Source organism: Pelodiscus sinensis, chromosome 5, assembly GCF_052426305.1.
Source record: "Pelodiscus sinensis isolate ZL-2025 chromosome 5, ASM5242630v1, whole genome shotgun sequence".
NCBI lineage: Eukaryota > Metazoa > Chordata > Testudines > Trionychidae > Pelodiscus > Pelodiscus sinensis.
The window spans coordinates 75,428,580-75,455,989 of record NC_143056.1 but is presented as its reverse complement, the minus strand read 5'-3'; the positions used below and the strand labels follow the sequence as shown (position 1 = coordinate 75,455,989).

Here is a 27,410-nt window from a genome sequence, read left to right as displayed (position 1 = left end):
GGAAGCCTTTCAATAAAAGTTTAAAGCGATATTTAGTAAAGCTTGCCTATTTCTGCACCCCTCCCCCCCAACTAGCCACATTCTCGAACTTTTTACTTTATACCACGTTAATGTGTTTTCTGCCTTGCTGATTTAATAATGGAACAGCCATGTTCCTTAATACTCCAGCAGTAGTGAATAGAGAGCCCTTTTTAAAGAGTGCATCAGGAAATGTTTGGAACACAAGATTAAGATCATGTTACACAAGTCAGTGGCAGGGAATCATGTAACAGAGTGTCTAGCTGATTTAAAGAGACAGTGTCCCACAGTTATGGACAGAGGAGAGAACATACAAGATCACTAATCATAAAGCCATTGTTAGCATTTAACTTTAAAATTCAGTGTTGCAATGAGTCGAATGCTGCTGAAAGGTACCAAACTAACAGCCATGGGAGGGAGGCAAAGCGCTCTCTATCTCCCCACATTAAGAACAGGCACAGCAATGGGAATATGCAGGGTTGCATGCACTGTAAGCACCGCATTCCTATAGCAGAACTGGGCTGAGGCGGCTGCACTCAGCTTCCTGTCAGGTGTGACTTTGGGTTCACGGCCAAATCTGCATGAGAAAGGAGGACACCAGAGTCTCACAAGAGTTGAGCCACAGCTGAATGGAAATCAGGAAACAGGTGAGCTTCTATCTAGCTTGGAATCTGTTGCAGAACCAGCCCAGCATGGCTGTGACTGGTTGCTCTTCTCGCTGCTGGAGGGTGCCAGCTGCTGGAAGTTCCAGAGATTAGCACAATCAGACCAACTCCCCTCCCAGCAGTTACTCCCCCTTAGTTTCTCTGTGCTGCTCCTCTCTTGCTCTCTGGAATCACAGTTGTTCTCTGTGGCTACATCTACACTGCAAGGTTTTTGCGCAAAAATCGGCAGAGCATCTATACCTCAAGCGCACTTTTGCACATGGAATTCGGCAGAAGAGAAGGCTTTTGGCGGCACAGTGATTCCTCTCCCCACAAGGCATAACTCCTTTTTGTGCAAGAGTTCTTGCACAAAAAGGTAAGTGTGGACGCTCCGCAGGGGTTTCTTGCACAAGAAACCCCTATGGGAAAAAGCACAGATGCTCTGATGGCCATTCTATGAATGGCTATCAGAGCTTTCCCGTGCAAGAGCGTCCATGCAGTGTGGACACTGTCTTGCACAAAAGCACATGGCTTTTGGGATACACTTTGAGGTCTGGATGTGCTTTTGTGCAATGAGTTTTTGTGGAAGATCTCTTCCGCAAAGGGCTTCTTGCACAAAAACCCTGCAGTGTAGACAAAGCCTGAGTGACTCAGAGGTCACTACTGTGGTTTCCCTTGCTGGGGAGCATAAGCACCAGCAGTGAAAGTGACTTAGAATTTCTTACAGGTACTGTCCTATTGCAACCCATTTCCCAGCGCCAGGCCCTAACCTCACCCCACTTCTTCTCACCCCCCTCTATTCCATCCTTTCCCCCTCTAGCCTCCCTCCCTCCTAGAGCTTCCTAAGTGCCAGGAATCAGCAATTTGCAAGGCTCTGGAAGTGCTGGGAGGGAATCAGAGGAGAAGGTCAGGGCAGTGCACAAGAGGAGCAGGAAGAGGGAGCCAGAAGCAGAGAGGAGAGCATGATGCTGGGGGGTGCTTTGCACGCTCTAATTTTTTCCCTCTGGGTGCTCTAGCCCTGAAGCACCCCAGAGTCAACACCTAGGCTAGGGAGAACATTGCAATGTTCCTGCTCTACAGCAATCTCAGGCAGCAGTCTTCAGCTTCACAGTGCCACTCCTAGGCTTTGTCTACACTACATGCTTTGCCGAAAGAGGCAATGCAAATGAAGCGCTGATTAACATTTTCTCGTGCATTTTCATACTCTCTTTCATTCTGTTTTTGCGCAAAAACAGTGTGGAAGTTTCCTTATGCCTCCTGAGGCATTTTTGAGGAGTACAGGATCTTTCAAAAAAGGCTTTTCTTTTAGAAAGATCTGAGTCTAGACCACAGTTTCACTTTCGAAATAGCATTTTTTGAAGAAAAAAAAAAGTCGTGACGCGATTATGCAAATGAAGCATGGGAAATTCAAATACTGGCTTCATTTGCAATTTCGATAGGTCTAATTGACATGCCTCTTTCGAAAGAGGGATGTAGTCTAGATATAGCCCGAGGGAATAACTTTGGTCAACTTGTCTGCTGCCTAAACACTCCTCCCTCTCCCCAGGGACAAACTGCAGCTTTCTCCCTGCTGCCCATTCTAGTTCTATTTTTCTGTCTTTTATCCACCTGTCTCTTGCAGGTGAGCGTCCCTCTAATTAGTTGCCTCCAGCCTAAAGCTACCACTGTTTGCAGACTAATTAGCTGATTGGGCCCACCTGATCCAATTCAGCTCTTGGAGGGCCAGTGTGGAAAACAAACCCCATCGCAATCCCCCAAAATACAGTATTTTATTCTCCAGGATCTGATTTTGACTCATCTAGCTTCATTATTATTTCTGTTATAGTAACGTCCTTATGCTATGTGCTGTGCAAATACATGTTATGGGGAGCTGATATGTTTCTGCTCTTTTATTACAGGATTATTTGATTCGGTCTGAGGTGGAGGGGAATTGATGGGTTTGTTTATTCATATGGTATATTGTTAAAAAGGTGTTATGGGTGGCCAGAGCTTTGGATTGGCTCTCTTTTAGTGCAGTTTGTAAAAATCCAAATGTATAACTAGTTTGACACAGATACTGAGCTTAGCTTCTGTGCAAATTAGGTCCCTAGCTGGATCATTTGAAGCATTGGCAGGTAGAAGTGATGTGATAGTAGGAAAAAGAGAATTGTGTTCATTACAATGTGAGTGAAAATACAGGCATGAGCGACCCTTTTTTTCTTTTTCCCAAATTTGACATTACTGGGCCAAATTGTGGGTAGCACTGCCCCAAAGCATGCCAGAATGCCTACAGCCAGTAGAGGGCGTGTGGCATCCTGATTCTGGCCTCTCTGACAGATAGGAACTGCACAGGGGCATTCCAGCATAGCAGTTGTATCTATGGTCTACCCTAGGAATAGACACTATATAGGGTGCCTGGATTATTCCTTACTGTGGAAGATGGAGATTATGTAAGGGAACCTACAGTACAAGGACTAGTCTATATACTGTATGATAGCCTATACATTTAACCCAGATGGGTTGATTCCAAAACTTTACTGGATTCTTGGAGCTATTTAGTTTAAAAATCCCATAGGGATTCCTTATTGTGTTCAGCTTTGAGCACATAAAGACATTGTGTATTCTACCTCCCTTTCAAACTTTTGCATGCTAGTGAAACTGAATGAAACTCTTTGTCCTTTGCCCATTCCTGGGGAGGAGCCAAGTCAAGTCAGCACAGTCAGAGTTCATCATACTGGTCACCTGGGAGCTGTGGTTGTACATGGGAGAATCAGCCTAATCTAAAAGCAAAACATTCCAAAGGCTTTTTCTATCCAGGAAATCCTTCAGGGACAGGGGATGCTCTAATAAGACTGTCACACTTCATTACCAAATATTATTGCTGCAGCTTGTATTATTGGGGGGGAGGGGGAAGCAGGAATCCCAACTGGAGAAGTTGTTCAATTTTTTTTTGGGGGGGGGAGGTAGCTGTTTTAGCAAACATTCCAAAATACCTGAGATTTACATTTAGCAGCCCCATCCACCGGGGTCTCATTGCAGAGATATATGCAAGGAATATTCCTAAGGGAAATATCAGAAGAATACAAGTGAAAGCGGGTGGAAAATAACAAAAAGGATATTTAAAAGGGAGACTTTACCCTGTATCTGGGATCATGAGAAGAGGGATTTAAGCAGGCATTGACAAATTATGGCACTAGTTGAAAAATATAAAAGTCCCACTAGAACATTTGATAGTTGGCATCAACATGGCCATCATGATTTTCTCGTGTTATTTCAGGGCAGTCAGATTAATTAATTAATAAATTCCATTAATTTTTCTCCTTGTAAATCTCACTTGTGACATTGCCGGTCTTGCTAAGCAGTCTTATTTAAACATTGGCCAAACATTTTACAGCAACAACAAATAGCATGGTACTAGCATATGTAATGTCAACAGACAGAATTGAACCTGGGACCTTGGGAGTGTAGTGCATTAGCCTCTACAGCAGGGTTGGGCAAAATACGGCCCCCGGGGCCACTGGATCTGGTCCACGGATAACCCTGCCGGGACCCTCAGGCATGTAGCTGTGTGGTTTAAATCTCATTCCATGCGTCTCTCTGCTCTGCAGGGAGGGGGAGGCTTTGTGCAATCTCCTTGCCCCGAGCCCAATCCTCAGCTCCTGGTGGCCACAAACAACCAGCCAATAAGATCTGAGAAACTGGCTTGGAACATGGGAGCAAGGCAAGTTTCTTCCTTCTCCCGGAGTTGAGAGCCACCTGGGGCTTGCAGCTTGCAGTTTTAAGTGATTGAGGGCTGCAGGAGGCAGGGAGCCCAGCCTGCCTTGGGGGTGCTGCAAGGCTGCTGACTTAGGTAAGCACCTCCCAGCCAGAGCCTGCCTCTGGCACCACTGCCCCTCCTAAACCTCCAACTCCCTTCCCAGGTCACCATCCAAACCCTCTGCACCCCCTTACCCGGGTCACAACTCCCTCCTAGACCTGTACCCCCTTCTACATCCCCCCAGGTCAGAATCCTCTCTTGCACCCAAACACTCTCCCACACCGTGCACCCCAATCCCCTGCCCCAAGTCACCACCCAAACCCTCTGTAGTCTGCATCCTCTTTTCCCCTTCTCCCAGGTCACAGCTCCCTCCCTCCCAGACTTTGCACACCACTCCTGAACCCATACCCCCTCCCTGACCCTACATCCCTATCCCCTTACACAGGTCACAACTCCCTCCTTTGCCCAAACTTCCCCTCAGACCTCACTCCATCTCCTGCACCCTCGTCTCTTACCCCATGTGCCCTTTTGTGCCCAACCTCCATCCTAGACCCTGCACATCCTCCACAGAAATGTGCAGTCCTTGACCACTTGCCAAAATCTTGAAGTGTCCCCCCTCCAAATAAAATTATTGCCTACCCTTGCTCTGCAGCTTGAGTATAAAGCCAGCTGGCTCTCAGCTAAGGCAGGGAAACTCATTCTTTCTCTCAGTAAGTGGTCTGAGTGCCACTACATAGGATAGTGAACCACACACACCCTGTAGGTGTCTGAGTTACACATGCAGTGTTCTTTTTTTTAAAATCCCAATCGTGACAGTTTAATAGACTGACACGTACATTGTGTTAATACCTATCATAGCTCAGCTGCACATAGGCCACTTCTCAATTACTATTTGTAAGGGAGTGGATAATGTGTACATTATCTTTGGTCTATTGAGACACAGCATGGTCCTGCAGATCATGACTTGAGATCAGGAGGCCTGGATTCTGATTTCTGGCATTGTCACAGGCTTTGTGTGACTTTAGGCAAGTTCCTTCCCGTCTATGTGCCTCAGTTTCTCCCTCGCCCTTTTGCTGTGTATTTAGATTGTAAGCTCTCTATGGGTACATCCTACGCTATGACGCTATTCCGCATCTTGACAGTGTGCCCGTTATTTCAAAATATCTTCCGAAATAATGGGTGTGCTATTCCAAAATCCCTGTAAACCTCGTTTCACGGAGATTAAGGGACATTTTAGAATAACGGTTTATTTTGAAATACACTCAAAAAATTAGCTACTCACTTTGCATAGCACAAATTGTGTAGTTTATTTCGAGCTAAGGGTGCTATGGAGAAAGTGCTTTTTTTCACAGTGCTTGAACAAGGACTTAATCTTGATAGAGGCGTTTAGGGGCTATCGTTATATCAATGTGTTTGAGCGTATTATTGAGCATTTGTCCTTAAAAATGGGACAATTTTACGTTGAATAAGGATTGCTGCATTTGCTCCCCTCTTATAAAAACAAACATTTTCCCTGCTGAACTTAATATTGGTCAATGGAGCAAGCCTATTTGATGAGTGGAATTGGTGGGGCAATGTTTTGTGATATGAATGAGACAGAAAGCATCAGCATGTTACATACAGACCAGGGAATAGCAATCAGCTGAACTGAGCTAGAGCTGAATTGACCTGGGCTGGAATTGAAGTGCTGAGCTGTAGGGAAAAGGCTTCAGTGCCCCTGGGACCAGCGGAATCACCAGCCTGCAAAGGCCCCTGGGCAAAGTGGAATGGAGGGCAGTTCCATGCTCCCAGAAGGCTCAGGGCCGAGGGTGGAAGGGGCTCTCCAGTGCAGCGCTTCAGCAGCGACTTAAAAGGGCCTGGGACTACAGCTACTGCCAGGCCTTGGGGCAACTGCCCCATTTGCCCCCCCCCGCTCCCATCAGTGGGCATGCCTGGGACATCTGACCCCCAGAGATTTTCAGTACTCACCAGTCTATGACATATTAGCCAGATTTAGTTCAGTGCTTACTTACACGTTACAAGCGACGTAAAACACAATAACAGTTTCCAAGCAACACAGTATTGTGGCCCACTGCCTGCCCCCAGGACGACTGGAGTCATGTAATAACATGTCACAACAGAAATGAACTGTCCCTGTTCAGCATTTCCGCTGGAATTCCACAGCTGTTGCATTTCAAGCTGTAGCGTGAGGGGTGGATTCCTCCTAACAGGGCACATGGTAGCAGCTTCAACTTGGGCTCAGACTATTTATACTAAGTTGAAATGAATTCCCTGAACTGGGTCCTCCACGTCAACAAGAGACTAAACAGAGAGGAGGATGCCTTTCCCCTTGCAAAATGCAGGACAATGTAGCACTTTAAAGACTAACAAGATGGTTTATTAGATGATGAGCTTTCGTGTGCCAGACCCACTTCCTCAGATCAAATAGTGGAAGAAAGTAGTCACAACCGTATATACCAAAGGATACAATTAAAAAAAATGAACAAATATGAAAAGGACAAATCACATTGCAGAACAGGAGGCGGATGCAGGGGGAGGGGGGAAGGAAGGAAGGTAAGTGTCTGTGAATTGATGATATTAGAGGTAGGGAGAGTGGGATGTTTGTGAGTTAATGGTATTAGAGGTGATAACTGGGGAAACTATCTTGGTAATGGGTGAGATAGTTCAAGTGTTTGTTGAGTCCTTTTTGGAAAGTGTCGAATTTTAACATGAATGACATTTCCCCTTGCAGTGATATTGCTAGACTCAGAGCTTTGCTTTTGGGTCCTGAACTCATTCATGCCCCTAGAACTGGCTGGTTCGGTGGGGCTAATTCATTCAGATCTTGGAAAGACCATAAGTTAGTCTAAGAAGACCCTTCAGTTTATTCGAAAGAGGCATACACAGGTCCTGGCAGGAATAACATGCTGCTCATGATAATATGCAGGTTGGCTGAAAAGAGAAAGCCAACCTGACCCAGGGCTTTCAAAAGTAGTGGAGAAGGGGAGTTAATGTGGTGAAATGGGACTGAAATCCAGACATCCAAAAAAGGGAAGGAAAAAAATACTGTTACCTGGAAAGTATAAATTAGAAATTAATAATACTCTTGTTGTACCAAAAGACTGCATCTTCAACGAGTGGGACAATAATCCCTAAAGCAGTATCACAAATGCAGGAACACTGTATGTTATATTATATGACTCTAGATAATATTTAGCTGTGATGTGCAGAACCTTCCATGCAAGGGATAATGTACATTCGAATCTCTTAGCAACCTTGGAAAACAGATTATACTGGAATTTTCCGGACCATAGTTGCTCATATTGGACAGAGCAGCTGGATGGACAGTCCATCAAGCTAGTGGATCAATATATATATCTTGGACAGTGAGTTGGGCCTGGAGTTGAGCAGGAGGAGGAGGTTGGGCTGGATGGCCTTTGGGAATCTGTGCAGTGTTTTTGCTGATTCCAAACTTTCCACCACCGTGAAAGCCCATCTCTTTAACACCAGTATCCTCCCAGTAATGCTGTGTGGCTGTGAAACCTGGAATACGAGGCTTATGGAAGAATCAAAGCTGCAAACCACCCAAAGAGCAATGGAAAGATGCATGGTGGGTGTAAGTAGGCTATAACATATTACCATTGACAATCTGCGCGCAAGAAGTGATGTCAACTATGTCATCCAAGTTATGTATGACCAGAAAAGGAGATGGAGCTGGCCATGGTGCAAGACTGAAAAACAACAGATGGATAGCACGTATACTCTGTTGGTATCCACAAGATGTGAAAAGAACAAGAGGAAGGCCTCCAGCACTTTGGGTAGATCCTTTATGGAGGAATCATGCAAGGACATGAATGAGAACCACGCAAAACAGGATGGTGTTGAAAAGTTGTGATCTCCATTGGCGAGACTATCTCCATTGATGAAATCATGGATCTTCCACGTAAGATGTTTGACATAATGAAGGGCGCTGCTCTCAATATCATGGAGGTATTAGTGATCTCACAACAGGAAAATATACAAGAAAACACATGCAGAGCTTGGTATAATTCCTCAGCTCTATTATTTAACAAAATTAAAATTATTAAATGGAATTTGTTAATTTCTGAAGTCTAACTTATATATCAATTCCTTAAAACAGCCATATCTTGTTAGTTGAAGATATTTTAATTCTGAATGTGTTTTGTTAGAATCACAGATTTTGTATTTGTATCTGAAAGGCCTCACCCTTGCACAGGAATTCTGGATTCTTTTATGCAGACTGAAATGAAAAAAGTTACACATGAGAAGACACAGTGACATTGATCATGATGGCCTGAGCCCAGTTTTCTGCAGAGGGATCAGTCATTTTCAATGCTAGGCTGAGAACCTTACATTTGTTTTGACAATTCTGGGAGCACAAGGGTTCCTTATTCCAGCACCTCACTAGCAAATTATATGCCTCCAGCAGAGAGAGAAAATATGAATCTTGAGTTGACTGGATATCATGTCCGCTATGATCATTTTCCTTTTGCCTTAATGCCCATTTCTATGTATTGCACTCCTTTCTCCCTTTTCCAGTAAACAACATAGGACTCACAAAGTTAGAAAACACGGTTTTGACTTCACTAAGGACATGCCAGCCTGTTAACTTACCAACATACTATACCTGTAAGCATTTGAAGCCACTCAGAATCTCACATTAACAGCAGTGATAGGATATTGAGTCATCTTGTCTTACAAAAATAATAATAAAAAAATCTGGGAAAGAAAGCAGAATCAAAAAAATAAAAATCTTAAATCAATCAAACTGTGCCATAGAATCTCCGTAGACAGGAATTCTGTGCTTAAAGAGAATAATGGCAGAAATGTATTACCAACTACCTGGCTAGGATGATAATGGTGACTGTGAAAAGCTCAGGGAGTTTAGAAAGGCTACAAAGACAGAATATAGAGTAATAATGGGAGACTTTAACGATCCTCATATTGACTGAGTATGTGTCACTTCAGGACAAGTTGCAGAGATTCAATTTCTAGACACCATAATGACTGCCAAAGAAACTCACAATAGTAACACTTAATTTTTGTTCCCCTTTTTGAAGTTAAGACAATTAAGCAAAAATTAAAAGGAACACTCATTAGGGTAAAATGCCTGCAAACTACATAGGCACTATTTAAAATCAACATACATTTAAGGCTCAAACTAAATGGACACCCCAGATTTTAAAAAAGGTATGATACAAAAAATGCAACCAGTGCTAAACAGAGTAAAAAAGGCAACCAGAGGGGAAAAGGCATTTGTTAAAAACTGGAAGTCAAATCTTACTCAAGCAAATAGAAAGGAACATACACTCTGGCAAGTCAAGTGTGGAAGTATAATTAGGCAGGCCAAAGAAACAATCTGAAGAGCAACTAGCAAAAGATACAGAAACTAACAGCAAAATTTTAAGTACGTCAGAAACAGAAAGCAGGCCAAACAGCCAGTGGGACCCCTGGATGATCGACATGCTAAAGGAGTACACCAGGGGCACGTCTACACAGCAGAGCTAAATTCAAATTAAACTACGCAATTTCAGCTATGTCCATTGCATAGCTTAAGTTGAAATAGTGCCAAAAGCCAAGTTAAGCTATCTAGTTTTGACATTAGACCACTCTTTCTTCAACTTCCCTTACTCTTCGTGAAATGAAGGCTACCACAGGTCGGAGTAAGAAGTCCTTCAGCTCGACAATATTTCGAAATAAAGGCTTGTAGTGTAGACATGCTCTATGTTATTCCAAAATAACGCTGCTGTGTAGACATACTCCAGGAAGACAAGACCAGAGTGGAAAAGCTAAATTAATTGTTTGGATGGCTCTTCTCTTCAAAGGATGTGAGAGACATTCCTATGGTTGCACCATTCACTGTAGGTGACAAATTTGATGAATACTCTCAGAATGAGGTGTGCATAAAGGAGATTTTAGATTACATTGGTAAATTAAAGAGTAAAAAGTCGCCAGGAGTAATTGTATTTGCCCAAGAGTTCTGAAGGTAATCAAAGAACTACAACCTGTGATATATAACCTATCACTTAAATCTGCCTCTGTTCCAGCTAATTGGGGGATAGCTAATGTGATGCTATTTTTTTAAAAAGACTCCAAAGGCAATCCTGGCAATTTCAGGTTGCTAAGCCTAACTTCCATACCAGGTGAATTGCTCAAAACTATAGAAGAGATTAAAATGATCAAATACATACATAAGCATGATATGCTAGGTCAACCTGGCTCTTGTAAAGGGAAATCATGCCTCATCAATCTGCTAGAATTGTATGAAGGTGTCAACAAACATGTGGACAAGAGTGATCCAGTGAATATAGTGTATATGGACTTGCAGAAAGCCTTTGATAAAGCCCATTACCAAAACCTCTTAAGCTAAGTAAGCAGTCATGGAATAAGAATGAACATCTTTGTTAAAAGGCAGGAAATGAAGGATAGAAATCAATGGTCTGTTTTCACAGCGGAAAAGAGGTAATTTGTGAACTACCCCAAATATCTATACTGGTACTGGAGCTGTTCAATATATTCATAAATGAACTGGAATTCATTTATTATGTAGGCCAAAATTAAAACTGGGTTAAAAATAATTAGATAATTTAGTGGAGGAAAGGTCCATCAGTGGCTATTAGCCCAGATGGTTAGGGATGCCACCTCATGCTCTGACCATCCCTAACTTTCTGACAGTCAGAAACTGGAAATGGATGATGGGATGGATCAATCAATAATTGTCCTGTTCTGTTAATTACCTCTAAAATATCTGTCATTGGTAGAGTGATCAGATAGTAAGTATGGAAAAATTGGAATGCTTTTTTTGAAGGGTGGGGTGAATAGCCGCATATATGAGACAAAGCTGCTAATGTCAGGACGGTCCCAATAATAATAGGACATCTGGTCACCCTGCTCATTGGCCACTGTTGGAAGATAAGATATGGGCTAGATGGATCATTTGTCTGACCTAGTATGTCCGTTCTTATGTTCTTATACTAATCTGAGCAACAGTAACTAGTGAGTGGGTTGTCAAAGAGCACTATGCAGAAGTGTAATTAAGGACAAACTTGTTCTGCTTTTGGAACATTAACAATTCTGTTAATGATTAGACTCCAGTTCGCTCTTTCATAACTGTATGAGTTCTGCAAGGCTAGCAGAGCTACTGTTTTAAAGAGACTGTATACAACTCAGCTCTCTTTTACCTGGACATCTGGCATACTGTATTTGATTGGGAGGTAAGGCTGTTATGTAAAATTGAGAAGACAAAACCTTGTACATTTCCCCTTCTAACTATAGAGAAAAGATTGGATTTAGGTGTGTGGCTAGGCAGAAGGTGTGCTGCCTCTGTTAGAGAGAGAACTGGGAGCCTGGCAAAAGCTAACAAAATCCCAGAATGAAGCACAGTCCTGCTATGTGAAGATTGTTTTAATGTAGATGCTGGGGACGAGGAAAAAATAGTTGAATAAGAGACATTCATTGAACTCCAGTGTTGGCAGAGAAGGGTTGTGAATCCCTGTGGGGATTGTTTGGAGTGGGGAGGAGGGAGGACTGATAATGGGAGAGTTTGCAAAATCCAAACTTAATCTCCTGCGCTGCAGAGAACTAATCCTCCCGCTTTGACATTAATCTTTTCAGCAGAGATAAAAAAAACCCACACACTTCTTATCTTTCACTTTGCTCATTGAGACAGAAAAAACAGGGACTAGGATTTGGTCTTTACTGGTTGGATAAATATGGAACTGCAGAAATTTTTGCAGTGAAGTGTTTTTCCAGCCACCCCTTCCAAGATTTCAGTATGGACTTGCACCAACTGACACTGACCCTCTGCTCAAAGACTCAGCAACTTCATGGGTGTTCCTGGAAGAGAGAGCCATGGCTGTAGAAATAAGAAAGCAAGGCCACTTAAGAGGATTCCATGGCAAATACGTCTGCAAGGGCCCAAGAGGTCATTAGAAAGGTCTGCCAGATTTGAATCCACCCTACATTGTGCATAAGTTTCTGGTTAAGTGTTTGGTTACCCATCAGCTGTTCAGTGGTCTCCCATGGGAAATTAGTCAATGGTTCCTAAAAGACCAGGTATCAAATCTCGAAATACCACCACCAGAGCAAGCATCCAACTCCAAAATAAACAACTATGCTGCTGAATATTGTCAGCCCTACAGTCCTGGAGACTGAAATCTTGTGTTCGTCACCAGAACAGATTCAGCTAGAAACAGTGCAAGATCCCTCCATACGGATGCCTGATCCAAAACCTAGTGAAGTCAGTTTAAAAAAAAAAAAAGCCTGTTCAGTAGCCTTTGCCTCAGGCCCATTAGGGCTTTGCCGGTAGGTTTGAGCCTTGCTGTTGTCATTGTCTGTATTGTACCTATTGCGTGCAGTCCACAAAGTCCATCTGGCACCTCTCACCAGCATCGCAGCCACTTAATAAATACATCCAGAGAAACAAGGGAGTCTGCCAGGTTGATTTGGGACACACCAATCACCTAGCTTGCAATGTCAGATAGCATTTTATGGCAATCACCTGTGTGTGCTGAAACAAACAGAACAGCGATCCACTGGAAGTGCTCAAAAAAGAGTTTCTTTTTGAAAAATTTCTGTTTCTCCTTCTTGACCCATCCCCTTTTTTCTTTTCTTTTTTTTTAAAGATGACATACCAAAATGCACATGACTTTTTACTTGAGGCTTGGTGAGGGGCGTGGTTAGATTATAACATGGCATTTATTTAGGATGCAAAATAATGTTATTATATTACTAACCTCTATGGCTCTTGGTGTACAAAAGACAACTGTGGAGTCTCAGCATGTTCAGATTATGACACACCAGAGGGCATAATGCAGAAGCTCATGAGTAATTCTGAAATAGCCAACTGACCTTGCCAGTCCAAAGCTCACAAGCTTCTTTTCAACCAACAGATCTGTGTGTTCATTCAATGTTATCTAAAATAATTCCCGTCCCCCCCCCAAAAAAAGAACCTCTGAATTGTGAAGATTTCCAGCCAACTCCAGCACTCAAGAACAACCCTGTCAAAACAAGCCAATGAGAAATATTAGGCTATGCAATATTCCTAGAAAAGCTGTGGAATCTCCAATTGCTTGGGATTGTTAAAGCTAGACAGAGCGACACATTAGGTAGTAGTCCTGTGGCACCTTAGAGACTAATAAAAATATATACAATAGCCTGAGCTTCAGTGGGCAAAACCCACTTCTTCTGATGAGCTGGAACAAGTGTGTTTTACCCACAAAAGCTCACGATACTATACATATTTTTGTTAGTTTCTAAGCCCTGGTCTACATTAGAAAGTTATTTTGAAATAACAAGCAGAGCGTTCACACTACCAAGCCTGTTATTTCAAAATAATAACTCCTGCTTTCCACGAGCAATAGTGCTTATTTTGAAATAGTTATTTTGCAATAGCATTAGTGTGGACGTTCCACTACTGTTATTTCAAAATACCTACTCTCCAAAATCATTCAAAGTAATTACTCCCCAATGCTTTCCTAAGCCGAGGTAGCACATCCACATTAAGGGAGCCTAACTTGGACTAATTTTGAGGCTTCCCTGTACTGGTGACATGCTATTTTGAAATAAACTTCAGAGGAGAGGGTAGCCGAGTTAGTTTGTAAAGGATAAATTTAAAAAACAACAAATGGTCCAGTAGCACTTTTTATTAGTCTATAAAGTACTGCCAGACCATTTGTTGATTTTTAAGTTTATTTTGAAATTGTTATTTTGGGAGTTATTACAAAATAAGTTATTTAGAAATAATTTCCTGGTATAGACATGCCCTAAGGTGCCACAGGACTACTCTTTGTTTTTAAAAAGTTACCAACTAACAGGGCCATCCCGAACTGGATGATTTGATAAGACTGATCCATTCCTGCTACCAATGATTCAGCATATAGGACCACAGTGTCATAAAACAACAACAAATCAGTACATGCAACCCAGCACTCGTGAGTAGCTCTATAATAACCAACAGTGTATAGCCCAGTGGTCCCCAACCTTTACAGCCTGCCGGGCGCCAAGGGGCGTGGCCGTTCGCCTGCGGGGCGCCAGGGGGTGGGTGGCTCCCCCCATAGCTGCGTGATCGGGGGCGGCCCCCACAAGCGCCACGCTCCCGGGGCCAGCCCCCCCCTGCAAGCGCCGTGCTCTGGTGCCCTCTCCTCCCCTAAGTGCTGCGTGCCCGGGCCGGCGTTCTCCCGCCGTGCGCCGCGCGCCTGGGGCTGGCGCCCCCCCCGCAGGCACCGCGCGCCCGGGGCCGGCGGTCCCTCCCCCCCGCAGGTGCCATGCGCCCGGGGCCGGCGCTTCTCCTAAGCGCCGCGCGCCCGGGGCCGCCGCCCCCCCCCTCCAAGCGCCGCGCGCCCGGGGCACGAGCAGCCAATTCATGGCGCTCCCGGGCCGGCGCTTACTATGCGCCCGGGCCGGCTCCAGCACAGTGCATGCTCCACGTGCCCAGGGCCAGGCCAGCCCCGAGCACTTGGCAGGCGCACAAAAATGGCCCCGCGGGTGCCATGGCGCCCGCGGGCACCGTGTTGGGGACCACTGGTATAGCCACTATTGAGGAGAAAGCACTCAGGGAAGGGACCCCTCAGGAATTGAGACCAAGGACAAATTCCAGACTGAGTATTAAGAACCTTGCTCCTTTGAAGTCAGATGATGTGTTATCTTCATGGGGCAAAACCCACCCTGTCCAGAGGGCCTACACAAAGCCTATGCAACACTCAAGTCCTACTTGAGCCCTATTTTGAAGGTACTGTGCTCACTCTATGGCCCGTAGGCTATACACGACCCACCACAGCATTTCATAATGCCTGCAGCCTGCTTCAATGCAATATGTGAACTGCCAATTCATTAGTCTTTTGTTGTCACATTTCCATCATTTTAGTCTACACAGATGTGTAAATACACAATACTGTACATATAACCTACCTAAATACATACAAAACAAGCTGAATATAAAATGTAAATTAATACGGGAGATTTTAAATCTTATTAAAATATGTAGAAGCTGTTTGTCTCACACAAGGTTGAATGAATGTGACAATCTGTGTAACAAGCTTGGGCACCACGGACGAATGGAGAAGGCTTGTACATTTCCTAGGGCTGATTTTTCACTCACTTGCTGTGGCTTTTTTATAGGCACAAATTTTTGGACTTGCCTGTGTTGCAATTTCCTGACACAGAATGCAGAAGTGGGAGTGAGGTTTGACATGTTGGTGTTCTTATTTCATTTGAGCCACAGATTGCTAAAACTGAAGTGGGTGAATCTCCTCATTTCAGCAATGCAGGCAAATGGACCTAATCAGAGACTGTTTATGCTGGTGCATGCTGCCCTTCCGCTATATGCAAACTCCTAGAAACCCTCCTTAAGACCGGAAGAAAAGTAATGGCTCTTCCTCCACAAAAGTTCAGGGCTCCTTGGCTGGGAAGTTGACCACTGCGTGGATGGAACGATTTCTGCTGTGAATACAGAAACAAAACAAATTCCTCTTCTTGTTGAGCTGCCACCCAACAGGAAGCAAGGTGTGGAAGTGAGCAGAGACAAGGCCATCCATAATGGCAGGAGGTAGGCCCCCATAGTGTTGAGTTTAAGTATTTTGAACAGTCAGATTTCTGCAAAAAATTTTAAGATTTCTGCAAAAAATTTGCAGCTTCTTGGGGACTTTGAATTTTGAGCAGTATATTGTTTAAAAAATGCATCAGCAGCACTCTGCACTTCCTTCCTCCATTGCACCTTCCATCTAGAGATCTCAGTTTGGGACTTAGTGAAGGTTCACTGGTGTATAGGCACTGTGCTGATTCTGTGCACACAGGAGAATTCCACGGTTAGGGTACAACTTACCTCTCCATCATCGGGCACCTCAGTTTCCTGGCTGCTCTTTGGTAGTCTGATGATTTGGCTCTCTGGCCTCCACAGACATCCAGGCCCTGCACTTTCTGGGGGCCCCACAGGGGTTGTTCCAACCACCCAACGAGCAGGATCCATTGTCGGGTGCCTGGCACAGCAGCAGCAGGAATAGCCCTCCCTCTTGCATACACTGTGATGCAGGAGCCAGAGCAGCCCAGCAGCCTGCTCCGCTCTGCCCCCGCCACCTTCCCAGTCTGCTCTGTGTGGTTTTTCTGTGGCAGTGGGGACCAGAGCTACCACTGCTCTGGGGTAGGGCTGGAGATAAGGGATTCAGTATGCAGGCTAGCCCCGGGCCAGAGGACTATCCCAGCCCTCTCTAACTGCAGCAGCTTGGGACCAGGTGAGAAATTCCTCTCCATGGCTGCCGCAGCTCCAGCAGGCACAGCTAGGGGAGTGGTGCATGTCCCCCCAGCCGGGACAGGTCCAGGTTCATTTGCCCCCTGTGCTCCCCAGTGTGCGAGGAATGCAGCAAACTGTGCACTTTCCCCTCGCTCCCCGGCAAAGGGGAACAGCCAGCAATGTCCCCCTACAAATGGGGGGGGGTGGGAGCTTCAGCCTCTCCCACCATCCTAGAAGTCACCTGGGAGGATGAGAGGATTGAGGCTTTTACCATTTAGGAGGAGTTCTTGAATGGACAGACACACACACAGATAGACACACGCACAGACAAATTCTCTCAAATATATAGTAGATGCCTGATTTTGTATCATAATATTACTGAAAAAGGCTTATTTTCTCATTTTTACCATATAATTATAAACTAAATCAATTGGAATATAAATATTGTACTTACATTTCAGTGTGTAGAATAAAGTGATACGCACAACTCATTGTATGAAATTTTAGTTTGTACTGACTTTGCTAGTGCTTTTTACATAGCCTGTTGTAAAACTAGGTGAGCAGATGTATCCTCAGGAATACCTCTACGTACTCAGGTTGCCGCTGTTCTAGGTGGTACTATAGGGAAGTCTGGATCCTCCTACTCTAGTCTTTAACCTGGGACTGGGTACTAAACAAAAGCTGTCTGCCCTCCACTACAAACTCCTCTGTATCACCATGCCTAGGGCCACCTTCTGCAGCTGTCTCTGATGCTTGTAAGTGAAATTCCATTTCATGTGTCAAAGAAAAATCAAGGGTTGGAGGAAGCAGACCCTGCACTTACTGAAGCTAAACATCAAAGCCTCTTTGGGAGCTGTTGAATCAGCTCCTTGAACTCTTCCTCCCACCTCAGCTTGAGATCCTCAGTCAGTCTCTTCCAGCTAGCACATCCTCTGCTGTTTCATTCTTCGCCAGGATGGCCCAGATACAGGACGAGAATTTTACACCCAATTGCTAAAACCCAGTGAGTACCAGCAGCCATGCAATAACAAACCAATGCTCAGCTGCACACACAAAACAACTTGCAATAACAAACCAGCATGTGTAGCCTAATATTCACCAGCAAGCACCCTTGCAATAGTAGACCAGTCAATGGTGCTCTAAGCTCACAAAGCAACCTTGCAATAACAAATCAAGCTTGAGAATTATTTTTCCCACCTCTCCATTCCATATCCATATGTTATCAACGGGGCTGGCCTTACCATAAGGAGAACTGAGGCAGCCGCCTCAGGTGCCAGACTGTGGAGGGGCGCCACTAGGACCCCGAGTGTAGAAAATTGTGTCTGCTGCTGGTGCAGCGAGGGGGTATGGAGGTACCATGTGAGCTCCCTGCCTCAGGTATCAAAATGTTGTGGGCCGGCTCTGGTTAGCAATGCACAATTTAATCTCCTAACCCAGTGTTACTCACACTCATTTGACTGCACCCTCTTTAGTTGTCATATCTCTCTCTCTGCTCCACCTCCTTACTTCTGCTGGTGATGGTGCGGTATTCCAAGCTGGGCCCCCAGCCAGCAGCCTTCAGTCTCCTAAAGCATCTCATCCACCCTCAAACATATTCCATTCCCCCCCAGGAGTGCACCCCCAAGTCAGAGAGCCTCTGTTCTAAGGAAGCAGCAGTGTACTCTTTTGACAGTCACTCTTCTTCTGTAAAGCACTTGCTGTGTCCTGGATGAGGTAGATAAGAACTGCTGCTTCTGCTGACTGTTTCTGCCTTGCTCATCAAGAACAGTTAATTAACTTTATATAAATAGCCTCTTTCCTTTCCAATCTTCTGTACAGAGCAGAAGGCAGGCCTGCCACCTGTAATAAGGCATATCACACAAGCTTCACTCATCATGGCAGTTTGATCAAAGGCTAAAATCTCAGTTCAGTGATTGCTCAAAGCAGGAATGGATCTTTTTGCAGCACCAGGCAGCTCTGTAGCAGTCTACTCCCTTGTATCACAGGCAGTGATGAATTCAGTGTTTTTTGCATTAGCAATATTTGTATGTAGGGTAAGTGAGCTGGTCTGCCAGTTAATTTCGGCAGTCATAAAAATTACATCATCCTCTCTTCAAGGGAATGCCTGTCTTTTGTGGCAAAGTAAGTTGGTTAAATAAGAACGTATCCATCTATGGCTCTTAAATGGAGCACATCACCATACCATCTGAGCACATCACAACTGTTAATGTGATTAGCCTCCCACTGCCCCGTAAGACAGGGTACAAATGGAAAACTGCGGTACAAGGAGATAAGTGATTTACTCAAGGTCATAGAGGAAGTATGGGGTAGAGTTGGGAATTTAATCTCAATCACCAGAGTTCCAAGCTAGTGTCTGACCACTGGACCAGCCTTCCCCTCCCTCTGGGAAACTCATAAGTAGGAGGCCACTATCATAGAAGCTGTAGTAAGTTTTCCTGGAGAGAAGAATCAGCTCTGATGTCAACCCCATCCTAAGACAGGCTGATCACCCATTGTCTGAGAAACTGCATTTTGCAACATTTCCCTCCCCCAGCTGAAATTGAAAGACTTTGCAATTAACTCCATGAGGTTATGATTGTTACCCTTAGTGTGCTGGCTACATTCCGAAGGAGAATTACATTCCATCTACTTAGTATTCTCACTGCACTTGCAATTACAGAAACACTTTTCCCCAGATTTTCAGCTGAGCTATTGTGTGGTGTTGCGGTATGCTGTTGCAAAGCTGCTGTGTTCCACTCCTGAGGTGGGATGCCTTCGGGCAGTAGATAAAGTTATCTTTGTATACTTCCTACCTCTACACAGGGAGAGGCTTGGTCAACAGGACAGATTAACTTGGGGGGGGGAGGTATTAGATTTTGTGGGGGTCCTGAGGCTTTGTGGTGGGGCCAGAAATGAGGGGTTCAGTGTGAGGGTTGAGCTGGGAAGGTGAGTGCAGAAGAGGGTGAAGGCTCTGAGTGGGAGTGTGGGCTCTGGGGTGGGGCTAGAGAGCAGGCATCTGGGCTGCAGGAGGCGGCACCAGGCGGAGGCCACGGGGCTTGGAATGCAGGAGAGGGGGCTCAGGGCAGAGTGTGTGGGTGTGGGGCCTGGGAGGAAATTAGGGTGCAAGAGGGGGCTCAGGGTTGGAGTGTGGGTCTAGGAGGGATTTAGGGTATAGGAGACATCTCAGGGTGAGGCAGTGGTTTGGGTGCAGCATCTGGTAGGTCAGGATGCAGGAAGGGCCTCAGAGCTGGGGCAGGCAGCTCCCCTTTGGGGGAAACCCTGCACGCACTGGCCAATGGGAGCTGTGGGAGCAGAGCCTGTAGGCAAGGGCAGAACGGGGATGGAGCTCCCCCTGGTGATGTCACTCCAGTCCAGTGTGGGGGACAGCAGTGCACAGAACCTTCCCTCTCCCCAGGCCAGGCAGGGCCAGGTAAGGTGCAGGGGCTTTAGTGGCTGCAGCCCAGGGCCCTGGGCTAAGGGCACCTTGCAAAAAGATCTGGACTTTTGGCAGCTAAGGCCCCTCCCCCGCTTAGCCTGAGGCCCTGAGCTGTAGCCTCTAAATTCTCTTCTTAATCCAGCCCTGCCTGTAATAAGAATGGGTTCAGGGAACCTGCCCTCACCGCCCCCACCCCTGCCTGCACAGGAGTGCTAAGGCTCAAGGCTTCCAGCACGAGCTGGCTCTAGCCTGCAGCCCAGAGGTCCCCCGCCCCTGCTTTAAGTTCAGTTTGAGTGGAGCAGTTTAGGGCCAGATCACTCCCTCAAAGGAGAAAACCACACGACAGGTGGGGGGGAGTGAGGAGGAGCTGGTTAGTGGGGCGGGCAGGCTGAGGTCCAGGAGTTTCTTGTAAATCATCTCCTTTTAGGGGTCAGTACTCAGGACCCAGCAGGACTTGGGGAAGCAAAGTCTCCTAAATCACAGGTTAAAGCACAGGAGAACTTCTTTGGTGCAGGGCAGTGCTTAATTTGTGCCAGGGGTTGCCCAGCCTGAGCCCTCACACTGCTTAGGTTTGGCAATTTATAGTCCCGGCACCTCTACGCTTTCTGCATCAGTTATGAATGTCAAAAAATTGCTAGAGCCCAAGCACCTCTCTCATTACAAATTAAACCCCAGTGCAGGGCCCATCCTTGTGTTCCGTGTTTGTACAGGGCCTAATACAATGGGGGCCTAGTCTAGGACTGGTGGTCCTAGACCCTATTGCAATACTATGAACAATTAATAGGGGCAGAGTTGTGGTTCCCTCTCTTCTCTGCTGGCACCCTCTCCTTCCCTCCCTAGCAGAATGGCTCCCACAGGAATCATGTCACTTTTGGCTGAGCTCCCTGCTGTTACTCCACAGTAGCCCCTGGCAGAATCCAAAGCCTGTTACACCCGTTTTAGTCACATCAACTTTCAACATCAGATGGCGTCCCAGAGAGTCGCTTGCCCAGCTTCCTCTCAGGCCTGAGCCCTGTGAACATCCTCCTCAGCCGAGAGGGATCATTGGGGAACTAGAGGTGGTGGCACAGTGGAGTGGAGGTGCCGATTCCACACAGGCAGGGGATTCCCCTATGGAGGGGATGCTCTGGCTCTTTGCTCCGTCACTGTAAATAACCTAATACATCCAGTTTTCAATGAGGCAATTTGCCTTTTAAAAACCTCTCAGTCTGGGCAGGCAAAAGGAAGCACAGGAACTTCGGCCTTATAGCGACAGCTGTGTCTTGGGCAGATGCAACAGATTTGATTACAGAGTGATTGAATTTCTAGGGTTCTATACAAACAAGATTGCTTTCTTGGGAGCAGCACCCATGGCATTTCATTCAGTGATTACAACAGAGCTTTCGTGGGCTGTTATTGAATCAACAGCGGTTCAGGAGGTTCACCTATGGCAGCCATCGCCATGGTATCTGAGAACTTCCCACGGTGACATGAAGATTTTCTTCCCTTTCTTCCCAGGAAGTTGATGGTGTTTCCTCTTGCTTTCACAGCAATACTGTTTTTGCTCAGGGAGTCAGAGGCAACCCGCCAAGAAGAGAATAAAATCCAGTTTGTCCAAAGGGTTTCCAAACACTTTGCATTGATTGTTCCCACAGGTCCTGCAAGCGGACAAAGTCACCACCTGTTGATCGCTGCTCCGTGGCATACTCTGTTGGAACGCTGAGACTCAGCCTTTATGGGGCGAGAGGGAGTAGGGTGATAGCCTTCATTTACTGCCAGCACACGTGTTGCTTGTAGTCATGAGACTCAGAGCCCCTCTTGACTATCATTTGGGACAAAAACTCTTTGCAAAGGTTCAGACTTCCAGGAAAGGAAAATAGCTGCAGTGAAGGCAACCTGGAAAGGACTTAAAGGAAAAGGAGCAATTAAGTAAACAAGACAGACTCGTAGTAACTGGTTGTCACACCGTTTCACAAAATCTTGCCATGAAATATCTCATGCCTGATTTGAGCCATTTACACTCAAAACCATGCAAATAGCTGCTGTGAGAAATGCCACTGTTCTGGGCTCGGAAATGTTTTGCTGTGATAACTGTGATCTTCAAGCAGAGAGAAAGGGGAAAAAAAGATGTGCATATTACAAAGAGCCTTTCCGTAATCAGCTAAAACAAGTGAAAGACAGAACCAGGAATTGGATACCTACAGGGTCAGGAAAAGGCTGAAATCTTTCCACTTTACAACATTGGCTCAGGGATGGGCCAGATCAGGTTGTGTCTATACTGCACCATTTTTTCCAAGATAACTAGTGTTATTTTGAAAGAATGTGAGCGTCTACACAGCCATTATGTTATTTCAGAATAATTTTGAAATAATGGACGGCGTATTCTGAAATCTGTGAATCTCATTCTACGAGGAATAACGCCTATTCCAAAATAGCTATTTCGAAATAAGCGTGCAGAGTTGATGTACCTTCAGTGGTGACCTGTCATTACTACTGGATGACAACTTGTTGTATAGAATGAGTGGGTTGTTCTCAGACCTGATGCCTACTGTTCAAGTATAAATGTGGTATTATCCCCATCCTAATTGGCAGCAGCAGTCAAGGATAATAGAAGCCTGGCCAAGCAGGCACAGAGTCTCAGGAATAAGGAGGAAGCTTGCATTGCTACTGTCTGTATTCTGTGAGGAGAGGATTTTAGGGCCTTCTTTCCAGAGGCATTTATTGCAAATGAAGTTGCAGCACCTTCTGGAAATAAAGACCCAAATTTAGTTTCAAACAAAAGCAAAGCTGAGTTCTGCAGGACCTATCTAAAGCAGCTTGCAAGCGCAGACAAAGCTCCAGTTCAAGTTAGCTAACCAACCAGGATGCCCATCCATCCTCATCTTCACTCTGACACCTTTGGCTGGATTCTAATCTCAGTGATGCTTCAGTAATTCTACTGACTTGGTCAGAGTCACTGTGTCTTTACACTGATGTCACTCAGACCACAATCTTGCCCTAGGTTTCTGTTTTATTTTAGCATTGCTACTTCTGAACAGTGAGGTCATAAATTTCTGCTCATTCCTCCTGAGGCAAGGAACATAACCATATCTCCAGGCCTTTGAGATGATTCATGTTAATAAGAAGAGTGAGGTGTCGCTGATCAGAAAGGTCCCTCTGGAAGCATTTACCATTGTCAGCTCTTGAAAGATGATCAGCTGTTAGATTAATCTCCCATAACATAGCACTTAGGCCAAAGTGGGCTAGCTAAATCTGTAGTCTTAAGAATCCCATTTTGGCTTAGACACAGAGAAGAAAAAAGAAGCTGAGATTGCAAGTGGAAGATTATTGGGTAAGGCACTGAATGGAGCAGCAGATTCTTGGCTTTGCCTGCCAAGTATTCAGTTGCTGGGATTTTACTGCAGTTAGACAGGGTTTCACCTCACAGACTGGCTCAACATTCCCTGTCTCCGGGCAGGCCTACACTTAAAATGCTACAGCTGTGCCGCTATACCACTTCAGTGAAGACACTATTACACCCTGCGGTGAGATTTCCTATCAGCACGGTTAATCCACTCCCATGAGAGGAGGTAGCTGTGTCGGTGGGAGAAGGCCTCCCATCAACATAGTGCTGTCTCCACCAGGGATTAGGTCAGTGTAACTGCAAAGCTCAGGATGTGGGGTTCTCACACCCGAGTGATGTAATTACACCAATGTAAATATGGAGTGTAGCCCTGCCCTGAGTTCATCCCAATACAGATGGTCTGAGAGAGGCACAGTTCTCCTTGACAACAGATAAGAATCTGTGGTCTCACATTGCTCAGCAATGACCTCTGCTATTCAGCAGGGAGCACTGATGGGAGTCCCACTAGACTAAGACCCCTCAGTGTGGAACTGCTCAAGGAGATGAGGCTAAGAACAAAGGTACAATTTAGATAGACCTTACACTCTAAGCCCAGGGGTGGGCAAAATCCGGCCCATGGGCCAGATCCACCCACTAAGTATTTCTCTCTGGCTCATCTAGCTGACTAGCAGAGGTGCAGCCTTACAGCCAGCACTGTGTATTCAGCTGCCTCTATCCCACCTTGCTCTGTCCTGCAGCGGAGCTGCTTCCAGGATTCTCCTGCTAGCTGCGCAGGACTGGGAGAGGAAAGTGCTAAAGTCAGGCTGTTTCCTTGTGCCTGTACTCATCTCTGCAGAGCTGCTCCAGTCCGAAGCATGGATGGTAAGTGGCTCAGAGGAGTGCCTGTCTTAAAAGGCACTGATTCTAACATTTCAGTGTGCGGGCACGCTCTTTCTAATACCCCCTGCCCTTACACATCTCTGCAGAGCAGGGGAAGAGGGAAAGACAACAGAAAAGAACAGCTTTCCCTGTCTTAAAGAGACAGAGCATGGCTTCCCTCAGAAACTTACCCAGTAGCACACACTCTCTGTGTCAGTCACACACCCCCAGTCTGTGCCACACAGACTCACTGTCACACACAGGGCCTGACACACTCTCCCCTCTCTGTGCCATACACACAATCTGTGTCACAAAGTCTGTCTCTCATACCCAGTGTCTCTCTTTCTCACTCTCACACACTGTCTCTGTAGCCCCTAGCTCCACCCCTTCTACCTGAGGCCCTCACTCCTGGGGGAGGAGGGAGCCTGTGGCCAGCCCATGACCACATACCAAAATTCATGAAGTGGTTCCCCCTGCAAAAATTATTGCCCACCCTGCCTCTAGCCCAAATGCTTAGCTGCCCTAGGCCTGGATTTCATATCCTATTCTCAGATGCCTCTTTCCACCTCAAAACTGGGTTTTATCTAAGAGAAGCAAATGGCAGAATGTGACCAAGACAGTTGCTGGGGAAGGTCTTAGCCAGAGAAGGAACAAAAACAGGAAAGAAATAGATGAGAGAAGTGACAGTAATAGCATCTTAGAATTCTGGAGTTTTCCAGTCAGCCATCCAGGCGCTTTCTCTGTATCTATCTGATATTTGCACTTAATTTCCTTCCCTGAAGAGATGATGATTTCATAGCACTTTATAAATATGCATTGATTCCAAGGCCCACAGGAATTACTGCGATCAACTACTGTGACATAAGACATAGAGTCTCCCCCCCAATAATTCTAAGAGCATAGCTTTTAGAAACACATCCAGTCTTGATTCTAAAACTGTCCGTGATGGAGACTCCACCACAAGCCTTGGTGAATAGTTCTGATGGTTAAGTATTGTCACTGTGAAAAAAATTACAGCTTATTTTTGGATCTGAATTTGTCTCGTTTCAGCACCTGGCCATTGGATCCTGTTATACCTTTGTCTGCTGGACTGAGCCTTGACCAACAAAGACACACTAAAAAAGGTGCTTTAGGAGCTGCACCTCAGGGTCTCTGGGCTAAAAAGGACCCTCGCAAAAAAGATCTCTGAGCTGCCAAAAGCAGTATGGAGGGGAGCTCCAGCCCCATGCTGCCCTTGCCTGCAGGCTCTGCCCCTGCTGCTCCCATTGTCAAGTGAGCACAGGGCAGGCCAACCTTCACTGGGCCACCTGCCTCCCCCCCATGCCAAAGGGGAGCTGCCCCAGAGAAGCACCCCATGCCCAACCCCCTGCCTTATTCCTGAGATCTCTCCTGCACCCTAACTCCCTCTCAGATCCCAACCCCTGCCCTGGCCCTGAGACTCCTTCTACACCCTACATCCCTAACTCGCTCCTAGACTCTTTACCTCACACCTCACCCTGAGCCCACTGTATCAGTGATCCTAATTTCTACCCAGACCCCACCCTCCACCCTCCACCCCATCTTGTAGCCTCCTCCTGCACTCCAAATGCCTCATCCCCAACCCCATCCCGGAGCCTGCACCCCACTCAGAGCCCTCATCCCCTCCCATGCCCACTTTCCTGCCTTAGCCTGCAGCTTGCCCTTGCACACTGAGTCCCTCATTTTTGGCCCCACTCCAGGGCTTAGGGGGCTCCATAAAATCTAATAGCCCCAGCCCCCCAGAAGGGTTAATCTGGCCCTGACTACAGATGAGTTGATTGAGGGGTTTTTTATGGCTTGTGTGTAGCCCCTTACTGACCTCTCTGTGGGTCAGTGACACTTGACAGAAAAAAAAGGTTCCCCACCCCCAACTTAAAGCTACATTGCTGAGAGAGGTGCTGGGGAGGAATGATGGTAGGGCTGAGAATGACCTATCTGAACAGCACTATATAAATAAATAGTAGTTACTGCAGGTTGTACCTCCAAAATCTGGCGCACTCTGGTCTCGCAGAGCCTGGGAGCCTAAGGGCAGGAGGGCCAGCCAGGCTGGCCATAAGGGTCAGCAGTCTGGCTGGGGACAGCACAGAACCGGGGCCGGAGCCCCGCAGCAGCCTCCAGCAGTCCCTGGGAGTGCAGGACTAAGGCCAAAGCCCTGTGACAGTGTGGGGTTGGAGTCCCCATGGCAACCCCCAGGGTTAGGGCCGGAACTCCATGGCTTCCCCTGGCTGTGTGGTGCCAGGACTGAGGATGTGCAGTGCCAGGGTCGGAGGTCTAGCCCTGCAGCAGCCCCCCGGCTGTGCAGGACCAGAGCCCCCTGGCAGGAGCTGGAGCCTATGCCACCCAGGGCACCAGAAGTAGCTGGGCAAGCAGCACATCCAGGTTGGGGGGGAGGGTGCAGCCTGCCAGCAGGGGATGATGAGTTTGGGGGCCAGTGGCAGGAGTCATCCCTGGCCCAACAAATTGTCTTGTTCAGGACCAGTCACGTCCCAATGATGCTAGACCAGGGAGGTCCAACCTGTAGTAATGACATTCTACATGCAAGAATAGTTTATCTTGATGTACATCAAGATCAGACCCTTGACTACACTGGATGTTTAAGGTACTTGACACCTTCCAGAATTGACAGTATGACTAACTTCCTGCTGCTCTTTGTACAAGATCGCTACAGAGAAAATCCCCCTCTACTAAGAACTGAGCTTTAGGAAATTCATTGTGTGACAAGGAACATTGAGGTCCTAGAAACTGACATTCAGAGTTGCTGACAGCTCTCAGTGTCTCAAGACTAGGTTGGTCTGCTGCCCAGCTTGCCTGAAATGCTTCTCCTCTCAATAACGCTTGATAAGGAACGCAGATGCATACCATTTATCAGCAGCACTTTGGCTAAGAGGATTGCTTGCCCCAGCTCGTTAAGGTCACTACCAGTTTTACTCTGGGCTCTAATGAGGAGACAAGTCTGATGGGCCTCAGAAATTTCCCTGTCAAATAATCTCTGCTATGTTCACACTCTGGGGAGGAAGCAGAGCCAGTTGGGAATGTGTTGACACCAGGGATTTTCCTTATCTGGTGACTCTCAGAGACCTAGCTGGTACTAGGCACTAGGGTCAAGGCTTAATGTACATGCATTCTACATCTCTCTTTCAGCAGGGAAAGCAGTCACTGCAGAACAGATTGCA

General features: G+C 46.2%; 1 long non-coding RNA gene across 2 annotated transcripts; it reads left to right on the top strand.

The window, feature by feature from the left end:
• The first annotated feature begins 467 nt into the window (after window positions 1-467).
• Window positions 468-27,410, top strand: LOC142828989 (uncharacterized). Of its 2 annotated transcripts, none has more exons than XR_012903198.2 (3): window positions 468-665; window positions 24,099-24,222; window positions 25,270-27,410. It is a non-coding gene; the product is annotated as an uncharacterized LOC142828989 (long non-coding RNA). The 2 variants fall into 2 exon arrangements; XR_012903199.2 differs by lacking the exon at window positions 468-665 and adding an exon at window positions 11,524-11,612.